Raw genomic sequence first — 14,758 nt, 5'->3', positions numbered from 1 at the left:
ACTTTTATGTAAAAAGATCTATTCTCATTTGTTTGGATTTATTAATGTATTGTTATGCTATCTTTTTGACCTATCAAAATAAAATATTCTAAACAAATATATGTTTTCAGGGTGTAGTAACCACATTACAATGAACACTTTGATCATTCATTAAAGGAAAAAGCTATAGAGAAAATTAACCCTCACCTTGTGGCACACCTGGGTTTGAATGATTATGGTTCATTGTACAGGTTCTTTTTCCACTCCAATCTTTTTGCATCCCACTTCTCACACCAATTGTTGCGGAAATTACCTAGTTGAGATATGTGGAATGTTGAATGATCAGAGGGTTTCTTCAGGGCCATCTTAACACCATTATGGGCCCCCAGGCAAAGCAGTGCACCGGGGCCCCTAGATATAGATATAGATATATAGATGTATACAGATACAGATATAGATATCGATAGATAGAGATAGATAGATGTACTTGCTCAGTGACCCTTGAAGGTTTTTTTTGCAGGTTTTTTTCTTTTGCAGGATTATTTATTCTCATTAAGAGCCGTGCCTATGGGGCCCCCTTGCCCGTGGGGCCCCCGGGCAGCTGCCCATCATGCCCAATGGAAAAGATGGCCCTGGGTTTCTTTATTAAAAGTAAAGTACATGAAGCAATCTAGCATAGAAAATTCATGCTATCTTAAGATAAACTCCCATCTGAACCTGTAATGTAGAGGTTATCTGGAAATATTAGTAGTACATTCTTAAACTTTAACCTACATTGTAAAAAGAAAACTTGCATAATACATAATAAAGATAGCTTGCACAGCAACTACAAAGGATTATCTTTAAAAAAAAAAACCAAGTCAGATATATAGAGACAAAGAATTTGACTATTGTCTTCTTCTCACATGCAAATAAAACTTGGCAGAACATTTAGTATAGATAACACATTTGTTTTCTTGTTTAAAAAAACCCCATTCAGTGGCGCACGCAGGGGGGGTTTCTGAGTCTCTAGAAACCCCCCCCCTGCGTTAACTAAGTGGCCACTGTCCTATACAGCAGCCGCGGCGCTGTCAAAGAAGCATCCGCGGCGGTGCTGTATTGTATACCGTATAACCATTGCATTGTATTGTATACAGCACCGCCGCAGATGCTTCTTAGACAGCGCCGCGGCTGCTGTATAGGACAGCGCTGGCGGAACGGAGCTGCTGCGCATGCGCAGCAGCACTCTCTCGGTTTTTTTTTTGGGGGGGGGGTTTTGGGGTCGGCGGGGGGAACCCCCCCCGACAATCCTCCGTGCACCACTGCCATTAAAACCACCACTAACCGTCAAGGCATGGACTCCACAAGACCTACAAAGATGTCCTGTAGTATCTCACACCAAGACGTTAGCAGCAGTTCCTTTAAGTCCTGTAAATTACGAGGTGGGTCTTCTATGGCTGACTTTTTTTTCCAGCACATCCCATAGATGCTTGATTGGATTGAGATCTGGGGAAATTGAAAGTCAAGTTAACACCTTGAACTCTCTGTCATGTTCTTCAAACAATTCTGAACAATTTTTTTGCAGTGTGCCAGGGCGCATTATCCTGCTGAAAAAGGCCACTGCCATCAGGGAATACCATTGCCATGAAGGGATGTAATTGGTCTGCAATGTTTAGGTAGGTCATACATGTCAAAGTAACATCCCCATAAAAGCCAGGACCCAAGGTTTCCCAGCAGAACAATGCCCAGAGCATCACACTGCCTCCGCCGGCTTGTTTTCTTCCCATAGTTCATAATGGTGCCTTCTCTTCCTCAGGCAAATGATGCACACACACCTCTTCCATTGCTCCATATTCCAGTTCTGGCGCTCATGTGCTCATTGTAGGCTCTTTCGGCTGTGGACAGGGGTCAGCATGGGTACTCTGACCAGTCTGTGGCTATGTAGCCCCATTTGCAGCAAGCTGCGATGCACAGTGTTCTGACACTTTTCTGTCATAGCCAGCATTAACTTTTTCAACAAGTTGTACTACAGTAGCTCTTCTGTGGGATTGGAGCAGATGGGCTAGCCTTTGCTCCCCATGCATCAATGAGCCTTGGGCCCCCATGACCATGTCACCGTTTGACCGGTTGTTCTTCCTTGGACTGTTTTTGGTAGGTACAAACCATTGCATACCGGGAACACCCCACAAGACCTGCTGTTTTGGAATTGTTCTGACCCAGTCATCTAGCCATCACAATTTGGCCCTTGTCAAAGTTGCAAGTTTGTGGATGGTGTTGGAGATATTAATGGACATTTGCAAGTGTTTAAGATGACCTGTAAACTACATGATTTGCCCAGGACAGAATGGGTAAAATATATCACACTACCAAAGTTGCAGTGACAGATGGATTCCAGAGAAAAATGTCCATGGTGAAGGTATTTCTTAAGCTGTCAAGTAGACCCGAGAATGAATTTGTCCAAGGGATGAAGACGAAATTTGTCACTCCCATCACCCGGAGTCAAGCTGCCAAACTACTATCTTCAGGAGCTATGCCAGCATAACCCAGGCCAGAAAAGCAGACTCAAGCTGCCAAACTACTATCTTTAGGAGCTATGCCAGCATAACCCAGGCCAGAAAAGCAGACTCAAGCTGCCAAACTACTATCTTTAGGAGCTATGCCAGCATAACCCAGGCCAGAAAAGCTGACTCAAGCTGCCAGACTACTATCTTTAGGAGCTATGCCAGCATCAGCCAGGCCAGAAAAGCTGAGTCAAGCTGCCAGACTACTATCTTCAGGAGCTATGCCAGCATAACCCAGGCCAGAAAAGCTGACTCAAGCTGCCAAACTACTATCTTTAGGAGCTATGCCAGCATCAGCCAGGCCAGAAAAGCTGAGTCAAGCTGCCAGACTACAATCTTCAGGAGCTATGCCAGCATAACCCAGGCCAGAAAAGCTGAGTCAAGCTGCCAGACTACAATCTTCAGGAGCTATGCCAGCATCAGCCAGGCCAGAAAAGCAGACTCAAGCTGCCAGACTACAATCTTCAGGAGCTATGCCAGCATCAGCCAGGCCAGAAAAGCTGACTCAAGCTGCCAGACTACAATCTTCAGGAGCTATGCCAGCATCAGCCAGGCCAGAAAAGCAGACTCAAGCTGCCAGACTATAATTACCAGGTGTACAGCATCAACCAGACTTGAAGAAAAGATTCAAGTTACCATCAGAACTTTGCAGCAATTCTTTACCTCCGGAGAAACAATGTCCCCTAGCAATGCAGAGGATGTTGTTTCCAGCCGGCTTGGCTTGGTCTTGTGTGTTGCTAGTGATGCTTCTGTCTCTAGTAGGAAGCCAGCTAAAGCGGTCAGTAGTGACAACCACCATGACCTTCCTGACTGTCCCTAGTAGTCCCAATATAAATCCCCCTGTAAGAGTGTCCTGACCTAGTAGGAAATAAAAACAACAGGAGGAAGTTCAGGAAGCAGGTCTTCTCATCCCATATGGGTACCGCATAACGCAGTCTCCAGGAATTAGTAAGGCAAGAGGGCCAATCCAGCAAGATCATGGAGCTGGATGGACAGGGAGGGAAGGGAAGCAGGTTGAGATAAAAGGGAGCAGAAAATCGCGCAGGACTATTCAAGGGAGCTGAGAGTCCGGACTGGCGAAATCGGGGCAGCACTAGTCTTTTTCCTTCTGCAAGAATCCCTGGGATCTTGTAAACCTGTGTGTCCAGTGACAAGAAAGCCAGATCTCTGCCTTACAGGCAGCATTTGTTGGATCAATTGTCAGATCAGGAATCCAGAAAAGGGCACCAGAGAACTCGGTATAGTGTGTGCTTGTGTACAGTGTTTGTCTTGTTACAATTCTGCAATATGGTTAAGAGTTCTATTGCTTAAAGTACTATCTTTGTTTGCTGTTGATGTAACTATGTAACTGTGTTTTATTCATCTGGATACTTGCCTGGGTGTAGAACCAGCACAGTTAGATGTACACTGCTACTGATCATGGTCAACACACAGGTGGTGTTATTCTTAGGGACAATAGGTACTGCAGAGAACATACCCCTGACTTTAGTGCTTTGGCCAAGTTCCTACCAGACCTCACTAAGAAGCAATTATAATCTGTACAGCACTTATCAATAATTTACAAGTACCTAGTAATTAACTATACTTCCAATTTGTTAGTGACGTGAAGGACTCATGGTATCAATAATTGGTCTTTTTTTCTTTGTAAAAAGTTTAAATTTAGATATTTGCAGCGGGTGGCCTGTGCTGGAACAGTTAAATGGCCTATAGGGGCAATATATTTTTACTGTAAGATGACGAAACAAGTTAAGCCATCTATTTCTTCTGCTCTAAACAGTGGCATTGCAAATGCTTGTAGGGTTTCAGTCCATCTGTTTCATTCAGTTTGAATAACAACCCAAAAATTTTGTCTCAGATCAACCAAAAGTTGCATATGTATAATCTTGCTACTCTCTGGAGAGGTCTTAGCCTGGGCTTCACCTCCTGCATATTCGATGGTTACTAGAAATGTCAGCCAAGTTGCTGTCAGGGCCAGCGCAATCCCTTGGGTGCCCTACTCGGCACTCCCTCCTTGCTTGCACCTCTAGCTCCACTGCTTATATTGTGGGGCGAGAGGTGGCATTCCTCTCCTCCTGGGACTGGGAGTATGGCACATAGCTGTTACTTTATAGCCAATTGCCACAATCTCAGTATTACAATGACATGGAGGAGCAGCAGTTAGCAGACTCACATATAAGAAACTGCCGACAGCTTCTCCTTCACGTCAGTGGCCGGAACTCTGTGTGTGGGCACCACGGGGACATTAAAATCAGTGGATGAGTTACATTATGTTACTCATCCAGTGTTTTAGGCACCCCTAACTATTGGAGCCCTAGGCAGCCTAATGGTAGCGCATGCCCTGTTTGCAGGTCTTTGCTTGTGAAACAGTGAAATATTCTACTATGCCACTGGAAATTAATTTAGCTTTACACACTGTTGAAGGAAGCCTTATTTAAAACATGTTATTATTTTTACCCTTTGTATTAGGCCTTTATTGGCTTTAGGAACGTGCCCCAGTCTTTAATTGAAGTTCTGGCTAGATTCTGACTTGGGATTGTTTGTGTTCTCATAAATGCTTAGTTCCAGCGAGGCTCTTAAGAACTTTACAAGTATCCTATTCTGAATGTCATTCTTTTCTGATGTTTTCAATAAGAAAGATGATGAAATTCTATCAGCTCATCATCCGTATTATGTGAGAAGGGTTTGATAGCCAGACGTTCATGAGTTAATGGAGCGTGACGATAACATCTACTTGCTTTTGTGAGAAATTATATAGCTGCCTTAGTTATTGTACTTAATTTGGTACTTGATCTTATGTGTAGAAAACTATAAAAATAGGCCTAAATATTCAAGATAGAAAATGTAAGTTTCCATTCCTGGGAAATTAGATTTTAGTAATTAGCAAGACGAAAGGAACGTGTTCTGATAAAAGTAACTGCGTTCTCATGAAAATCTTAATTTGCATGTACTGTGCTGTTAATTACTTTTAAACTTTTTTCTGCTTTAAACGCCAATGTTTTATTGTAAGTAGTTATAGTTAGATAGATCTTGTCTAAGTCATGACAAAGGAACACTAGTTGAAAGATATGCTCTCTGTTCACGGTATGAAGTAAGTGAAACGCGCTATTTACCCTTTGTCTATTCCGCTCAACTTGCTGTGTTAGTGGCCCTCACACTCAGGGCCTGATTCATTAAGGAACTTAAATTTAGAAGTTTCTTATTTAAGTCTCCTGGACAAAACCATGTTACAATGCAAGGGGTGAAAATCAGTTTTCTGTTTTGCACATAAGTTAAATACTGACTGTTTTTTCATGTAGCACACAAATATCAACTTTAAATTTCAGTGTACAAATAAGCTATCAAGTATTTGTGTGCTACATGAAAAAACAGTCAGTATTTAACTTATGTGCAAAACAGAAAACTGATTTTCACCCCTTGCATTGTAACATGGTTTTGTCCAGGAGACTTAAATAAGAAACTTCTAAATTTAAGTTCCTTAATGACTCAGGCCCTCAGTGTTTCAACCTATTTTTTTTTCTGATCAAAATCTCAAATTTCCTCGTAAATTTCCATCTCAAAAATTTGAACTTAAAACGCTGTGATACATACACAAAATGATAACTTTAACATGAAACATAACAAATTTGCATAAAAGGATAAATTTAGCAGGAAAAGTACTAACAGGAAAAATGGCAGTTTGTATAGGTTTGGCTTAAATTAAGCATTTAAATTAAATTAAGCACCACTATCCAGGTGCTTCTGATTGGCTGAATCACTTCTCCAGGTGATTGTTTGATTGCTGTTTAGGGGTCTAAAGTTTTGTAGCAACCTGGTAAAGAGGACATGATAGTGTGTTTCATGTGGGAACACAATATTGTCTCCATCCTTCTCCTAAGTCACCCTGATTCAAAGAGTCAGGAAACTGGAAGACAGCAACCATGCATCTTGTTTGTTTACTTCTGGTAATCTCAACAGCTATTACATACGCTCTAAACAACTTTATGACTTTATGGCTATGTATCAAGACCCTTAACAAAACTGTTAGACGTTTGCCTTGGAACAGTATTGGCAGTGGTCTGTCCTGTATTATAGTAGGGCATGTGGGCAAATGTCCTACAGTTTTGTTAAGGGTTTTGGCATATTGAGATATATATATATATATATATATATATATATGCTGTAAAATTGGAGAAATAGTTTGTGGGCTGGAAAAGTGAGCAAGGACTAGAGATGATTTGCCACTTCTGTTTCTGTCTTAATTAAACAATGGAACTCTCTTATTGAGAAATAGTCAATGCAGTGTCTCTTTAGAGATCTAAACAATGGGCAAGAAAGAGGGAGTGTATGCTCTAATTGCAAAAGAATGTCGAGTCTGTAATCCTGATAACTCACAAGAGGTATTTGATCATGCTAAACACATTAGATGAAAATCAAATGTCATAAAGGTGAGTCAAGTTTGTGTGGGTGATATTTAGAAGAGAAAAGGGGGTAAAGGAAAAAATGTGGGCGAAGGAATGAAGGTCTTGCAGAGAAGGACGGAAAATGGGTGGGAGGGTTTTGAGCCTTTTAACTGGGACGGTATGAAGGGAAGGACTGTCAGATTAAGGAGGAACAAATGGAATACAGTAAAATAGGGCATGCAGACTACAATTAGATTTCGGGCAACTTTAAATTATTGTGGCGCTTAGGAAGCTTTATGCCTCGGTTTCTCACTACTGTTAGTGCTGGTTTAAGGTTTTATCACTGTCTCTTGTCTCCTGTTGTGTATTGGTTTATTCACTCTTATTGATCTTATGCTTGGACTTGACTATGTATTTGGCTACTGCTTGCCATTGACCCTGTGCTTGGACCTGACTATGCATTTGGCTACTGCTTGTCACTGACCCTGTGCTTGGACCTGACTATGCCACTTGTGTGCCACTTACCTCTGCCATTGTGTTTGAATCTATTTCCTATGACTGTTACCCACTCTCTGAATATCACCCTCAGTCAGCATTTCCATGAAAACAACTTGTGAATGTCCTTTATTACCTCGTTTATTGTGTCTGCAATATTACACTTCTGTTGTGCCATGGGGTTGTGCTGTAGATAAGATACTACTGCTACGTGCTTAAGTCCTGGGGGCAGCTGAGTACCAGTGAGCATGTATAAGTTCTATGGAAAAAGAGGTTCCTATAAGTGAACATCATGATTCATGATCATTATTTGGTTCTAATATATTACCTCTGCACAGGTAAACCCTGACCTTATGGGAGGAAGTGTAAAGTGAGGTCTGATAGGGGATGTGTGTGACTGATGTCTTGATAGCTGAGGGTGAGGAGTTCTAATTGGATATTTTGTCACTTGAAAGAATGTAAAGGTGGAAGAAGAGCAGTGGAAGAGGAAATAAGTCTTGCTTTAGTGTTTAGGATGGATTTAAGTGGGGTAAAATATGTGATAAAGGGCCCAGACATATGAGTCAAGATGGGAGATAATGAGAGAGTGGATGAGAATTTTGGTAGAATCAAGGGAGAGAGATGGGTATATGCTGGAGATGTTTCGAAGGTGGAAGTGACAGACTTGGGAGAGAGACTTGATATGGTAGTGAAGGAGAGTGGAGCCAAGGGTGGCAACTAGGCAGCAGACATGAGGAACAGAGTCTGGGTTGGGGGAGGTTACTCTAGAATTAGTTAACATGATGAACTTTAAGTAAAACTGGGAAATCCATGTGGAGATGGCAGAGGAACAGCTGGACACATGAGGAAGGAGAGAGAGAGGTCGGGAAAGAGCGGTAAATTTGGCCATCAGCGTAGAAGTGATACTGGAGACTGAAGGAGTTTATTAGTTCTCCAAGGGAGGAGGTATATAGCCACAAAAGCTGAGGACAGAGCCTTGTGGTTATAGAAGAAGACAGCTGGATTGGTGCATAACAGAGTAGTGATAGGCAAGATAAATAGTTCCACTGTGAAAGAAAAAAGGGCAGAGTCAAGAGCATAAAAGCGATGCTAAGTATGTGTGGATTTTCGATTATTTGGATGATGGGAGCTGTGCAGGAGACAGAGAGAGGCTGGAGAAAAGGAGGTTGTGGTCGAAGTGAGGTAAGGGCCAACTGGAAATATATGGAGATAGAACAGAGGCAGAATAAGACAATGTCAACAGAATGAGTTTTATAGTGAATATGAGAGGAAGTTAAAGTAGGAATAGAGGGAGATAATTTTGCTGGTGACAGAGTCAGTGGGGATATCAATTGGAACATTAAGATCACCTAGGATGTGGGAAGATATATAGGAGCAGAAGATAGGCAGTGAAGGAATCAAGTGGCAAAGTTATCAAAGAATTGGGAAACAAGCCCTGGGGCAGTAGAGATCACAACACAATGGTGGATTGGATAGAAGAGGAAGTGGTGCCTCTAAAATCTAAACTATAACAGTAACTGAGTTTTTTGATTGGAGATATTACGATATCCTATCTAAATAACCTAAAAAATAAAGAGTATAATAAAGTATAAAAGGCTACTATCACAGAACCTTACATTCAAAAGATATTCTATTTGTACATATATAAAGACATAGGTTAAAATGAGCAAAATTATACCCTCCACTATTTGTTAATGACAATTTCACATCTGATCTTATATAGTTTATAACAATGATCATTGTGGGTGTCTTGACTTGAAAGGGTCCAATATAATAAAAGATGCAGCACAAAAACATTTGTTAAAGTTCCCTTTTTGCTTGACGGCATGATCAGTCAACAAGATATAATCCAGAATATAATTGTAGAAAAGGCAGTTTATATAGGTAAGTCAATATTTGTAATATTATCCTTCAAAAGACCAGTTTTTCTGGCTTTTCAATTAGAAGGAAAAAGAGAAATTTCACCATAAATGTTGTTGTACTCCAACCACAGAACTCTGTGTGGGGCAGACAAAGTTCATATGTGCTTCAAGATGAAAATCCTTAACCACGCTCCATAGTAGATTCTACTATGGAGCCTGGTGTATTAGTCACTGTTTTTTAAAATACTGAAGCTTGTGAAGAAGTAGGTATTAGTCTGTAGAAAACCTTGTCGCGTTTCTGTGTGTATGGCACATTCTGCAGATGATAAAAAACTAATATGTGTAGTAGAATGTGTTAAGATTCTGTACCACTTAATTTTATGCCATAAAACACGTTGAAATGGTAGATTTTGATTTAAAGAATAATGAAAAATTGAAATGTTGAATTTTATATAATTAATTAAATTAATATTCCATGATGGAGTTGTGTTATAAGAGGGTGGTGATGAACTAGAGAATATATTTGTGAATAACTGGAGGTAAAATGTAAGATGGAGGTAAAATAAGTCATAAATTGGAGGTAAAACTGGTTTTAACCAGGAGGTAATAGCGGAGATAAACTGGCAATAAAATATAAACTGGAGGTAAAATAGGTGAAAATAGGGGTGATATACTGGATGCAATAGTGGTGATATACTGGAAGTAAAACATAAACTGGAGGTAAAACTGATGATAAACTGGAAACAATAATGGTGATAATGTAGAGGTAAAAGTGTTGATAATCTAGAGGCTAAACTGGTGATAATCATTTCAGAGATTAATTCTGCCAGCTTCCTAAAATATAGACTTGTGCGACAGACATTTTGTGAGCAGATATGCACAACACACACAAAATTTATTAATAACAGTATTAATTTTGTCTTAAAACATAACTACTTCCAGTTTAAAAATAACTGAAATATAATTGCAAGGTATGACAATGGGGACTAGATTTGCACCTAGCTACACCAAATCTACATGAGCTGATGGATGTAGGAGCAAATCTGGAGGAGTGGTGAGTCTGGTTTTCTGGCAGCAGTGTGGATGACATCTTGATATGGCGGTACCACCTGGCGGATTTTGGTTGTAGGGAGCAGATAATATCAAATCTTAGAGATGCTCAGTTGGAAGGTAGGATACAACTGTGATGAGGGGAAGATTTTGCCTATGACACCTTAAGCTTCTTCAATTCCTTCTTAAATTTATCTTTCTCTCCCTTATGAGATGACTTCTTAGTTTGACTGTTCATGTCCTCTGGTATCTTCATGTTGCCAATAAAGATAAGCTATTCATAGATAAGCAGTGATTCAGAACCTCTTCTTCTCTAAGATTATGTTGAGAATGTTTAATCCTCTCAAATAAAAGGTACTTTCCAGGGGAAACAGCAATATTTATTTCCCTTTTGAATTTGTTCCAGTCTTTTAATTCTTTCAAGTCTCTGAACCATACTATACTTACACATGTGCATATGAGCCTGATCTGCCGGATGGTGGACATTTACTATTACTTGTCCCAATCGTATAACTTCTCAATTAATGCCTTAAATCACATAAGTAATAGAAAGTGTTGCAGTTATTACTGAAGGGACAAAGAGAATAACTCATTATGCTAGAACTCACTCTTCTTGATCCTGAGGCTATCCCAAGTTGCCCTTGTGATCAGAGTTTGTTCCCATAATCCGGACCCCCATACGGCTGCATACAATTTCAAGTACCTATATTCGATTCACACAGCTTCATGATATAGGAACAACATTATGGTTCTTACATACAAATGAAAAAGAATTTCAGGAAGGGTAAACGCACTTCTCAATAAGATGTGGTGTTCCACTGTGTGTCCTCAGTTTAAGGGACCTATTTGGGAAAATGTGGTGATAATGGTGATTTTTTTTTTACTGTTATCATAGCAATAAAAAAGTTATCATTGCAATTTGTCATAAAAATCTCCGTCGAGGCAGTTGGGTAATACTCAGCTGCCTCAGCGATACTGCCCCGGAATGGAAATGGTTGACTTAACACCAGGCCGGGGCAGTCTGAAGGGATAGGTGCTTGCGTGACCTTGCTAGCCGGTTCACTCTTGCACAATATAACTGGATGCCCATACTTTGGCTTTCAGTACCACTTAGTTGTAATTATTGTTAAAAATAGAATAAAATAAGTAAAAAAATAAAAGTTATTTTAAAAATATTGACCACTGAAAAATGCTTGAAATGGCAATAACAGAACAATTATTGCAGAAGTAAACATTGTTAAATAGGCTTCCCCAAACTTCTCTCTGCAAAAACCCAGGAAATATTATCACCTATTTGAGTCAGCCATAGGGCTTTTTTCCCTATGATAATGCACAGTCCTAGATCTGGTCTGTGAGAGTACTTCTTTCACTTTTCGTATTCAGGGTCTTTTCTCAATTCACACAACCATTCATTTGCCACCTCCTCTTCTATTTCTTTGTAGTACTGCACTGTCTTTTATAGCATTATTCAATACTGACTAGCTCAATAATAATACCTACCAGAAATACAATTTAAGAGTATAAGGATCCATACATTGTTACTTCAATGTGAATCTTTACAGTCTTGACAAACAGAGATCAGATGTTGTTAGTTCTGGCAATAAGAGGGAAGCTCAGGCCAGCCCCTAGATATAAAACATTAGATAGAAATTTCAAAGGGTCCCTTACCAACTTTTTGTGGCATTGAGGCTACACCTAGGAATTGTCCAACTCTACTTATCCTTCCGAATGCAAGTGTCTACATCCCACTTCTAACACCATATATTTGTGAAAGAAATTATTATCCAGAAACTTTTATGAAGTAACACTGCACAGTCACCTTTATTTAGCAATTGGAAAGCTTTCACAATTACATGAATTCCCTGTGCAAGTCTTTCAACTAAGAATAAAATATACTGATATTTAATTATTTATAGCATGAAAAAATAAAAAGCAAAACAAATAACATACTATACATGCACAGTACACAATAAGATTCTTGATAAAAAAAGGAATTACTCTTATCAGTACAGAACACGCTTTTTTTTCTTATTGGTAATTACAAAAATCTCCTGTTCCAGGAATAAAAGCTTAACTTTTTTTATCTTGAATATTATGGCCTATCCTTGTGTTTTTTGCATGTTAGTTTACATAAGCACAATTACATTAAGCACAATTTCATAGGTAAGTGCAGAAGTTATTATCACACACAATCTGTTTCGTCTCCATTTTTTTGCCCTCTAATACACTTTATAAGTCAGGTACAAATAATCCCTGTAACTCATAAAGGTCTGCCCATCAGGGCCTTTTCCTACTATAGTGGTATTGGAGAATGAGTCAGATTGCCAAAGTGCAGAGAATCAGGATCAAGTCGAGGAAGGTGCAGGCAGAAGTGAAGAATAGTTATACAAGCCAAAGTCAGCACAGAGCAATGAAGAAGAAACATTGTTAAGGACAAGTCAGCTTGGTACACAGATAACAATAATAAACATAGCAAGGTGGGATCACAGCTAAAAAGCATAATAATCAGGCAAGGAAAACAGAGGTATAAATATATAGCCCAGTGCTTCCTCTGATTGGTCAGATTAGGAACAGGTGATGCTCATTGGATAATAAGAAATCCTGGGAACAACAGCTTAAAGGGTAACAGACGTAGAATTGTGTATGTTTCTCCAGGGAATTTGATATTTAGTGTTCCATATGGAATTCCCCTATCATATTTCTTTCCACCCAAATTTCACTTTCACATTTCATCCACACAGACTCCCTTATTATACCCTTACCTAACCACAGAGGTGAATGGATTGATAAGGACATATTCCCAGCTCAACTTAAGGACTATAAATTCTGTGAGGTTTTGTTTTGAGGAGTGAAATTATAAAAATGAGATAAGGGGATGGAGAGTGAATCCTTTTAGAGGCGCTTCTTGCTTTCTAGATGGTTACATAGTTATTATCACTCTATGATAACACATGAACTTTAAAAAACAGGACGTGAATCACAAATCACAGATTCGCCTTTATAAACTGCAATACGCAAATTTTAACAATGTCTATTAAAAATATCTGGGGTTATATGCATCTCTAAAATTGATTTCAGCCTTGCTATACACTCGAGCTATGCATCCTATATATAGAAACATTGAAAACAGGTTCAACAAGTTACGCCTCTCATAAATTCTAATTGTGATTATCCTGAGGATTGCAAAGCAAAACCATCTGTGCGACAATTGTCAACTGCATCCTGACCCCAAAAATGGTACTTGGACACATTTCCTGAAATCAATCACCTCCATAATGTCCTCATTGTGGTTTGACCTTAGGTGGTTTAAATGAATGCAGTTTGATGTACAACCCTAGCTGGAGGCTCTGGTGCAGCTCTCTCTACAGTCAAGTATGGCCCTTAGGATTCTTTGGCATAATGTCAAAGGTTTAAACAGCCCACATAAAAGCACTAAACTTTTTCTCACATTTAAACACCACAGGGGTGACCTGATATTCCTACAAGAAACCCATTTTACACAGCGTTTGCACACTGAATTGAAATCCAGACTTTATCCCACTACCTGCCATGCTTATGATACCAGACAGGAAAAGAGAGGGATCACACTTCTCATTGCCTCGCATATCATTTTTAATTGCTTTATTGTCACTCTGACCCGGAGGGTAGGTATTTGTTACTAATGGGTAGATTTAGCAACACCCTATGTACTTTAGTGAATGTTGATGCTCTCAATCAAAATCAGCGACAATTCCTGGCTAAGTTTAATTACCATCTTTCTCAAGTATGTAGAGGAGAGTTGATTATGGCCGGAGACATCAATGTGGTTGTAAATGATACCCTTGACAGGTCGTCCTCATCTGCCCTTCTTAAACATCACCTCCTATTCAACTCTTTGTGCATTAAAGAACCCACAACTAGAGATTATACATTTCAAGGAAAGACATGATCCTCCTTAGCCAAGATCTGACCCTTAACCTTCAATTCACCCAAATATATCCAATGGTCTAGTCGGAACTTGCTCACTCTCTGCAGACCTCTCATATTGTTTCTCTCCCTCGCCCCTCCACATGGAGGATTAATAAATTAATTAACAAATCCCTTCTACACAACCCCTCTTATTCCCATCAACTTCAGACCCTTTTGACTGATTACTTCCAATATAATGACCTCCGATATCTCTCCCAAGACCATATGGGAAGCCCATAAGGCGGTCATGGGTGGACACCTCATCAGCATGGCCTCCTGACATAAGTAGCACAGTGCCTCGGAACATTTGTCCTTAGCTATCCAGCTCCAAGACTTGGAACGTCAACTCCAAATCTGATACTTCTTGACAAGCTCACTAAAGTTAGATCTGATCTTAGGCAGATAGGATTTTGGCTTCTAGGCTGAGGGCGACTAGATCTCAAAACAACATAATAGCTCTTAAAACCTCCTCAGGTCCCTCACCTATAGCCCATATCTGATCAGT

General features: G+C 39.8%; 1 long non-coding RNA gene across 1 annotated transcript in view; it reads right to left on the bottom strand.

Annotated features, from left to right (window-relative positions):
* The window catches only part of LOC142097521 (uncharacterized), a 193,099-nt gene that overhangs the window by 152,860 nt on the left and 25,481 nt on the right, over positions 1-14,758 (bottom strand). The window contains exon 2 of the long non-coding RNA XR_012678197.1: positions 187-292. This is a non-coding gene — a long non-coding RNA (uncharacterized LOC142097521). The remainder of the gene's footprint in view (positions 1-186; positions 293-14,758) is intronic.

Source organism: Mixophyes fleayi, chromosome 7 (genome assembly GCF_038048845.1).
Source record: "Mixophyes fleayi isolate aMixFle1 chromosome 7, aMixFle1.hap1, whole genome shotgun sequence".
Taxonomy (NCBI): domain Eukaryota; kingdom Metazoa; phylum Chordata; class Amphibia; order Anura; family Limnodynastidae; genus Mixophyes; species Mixophyes fleayi.
This window is presented reverse-complemented; position numbering and strand designations above follow the sequence as displayed.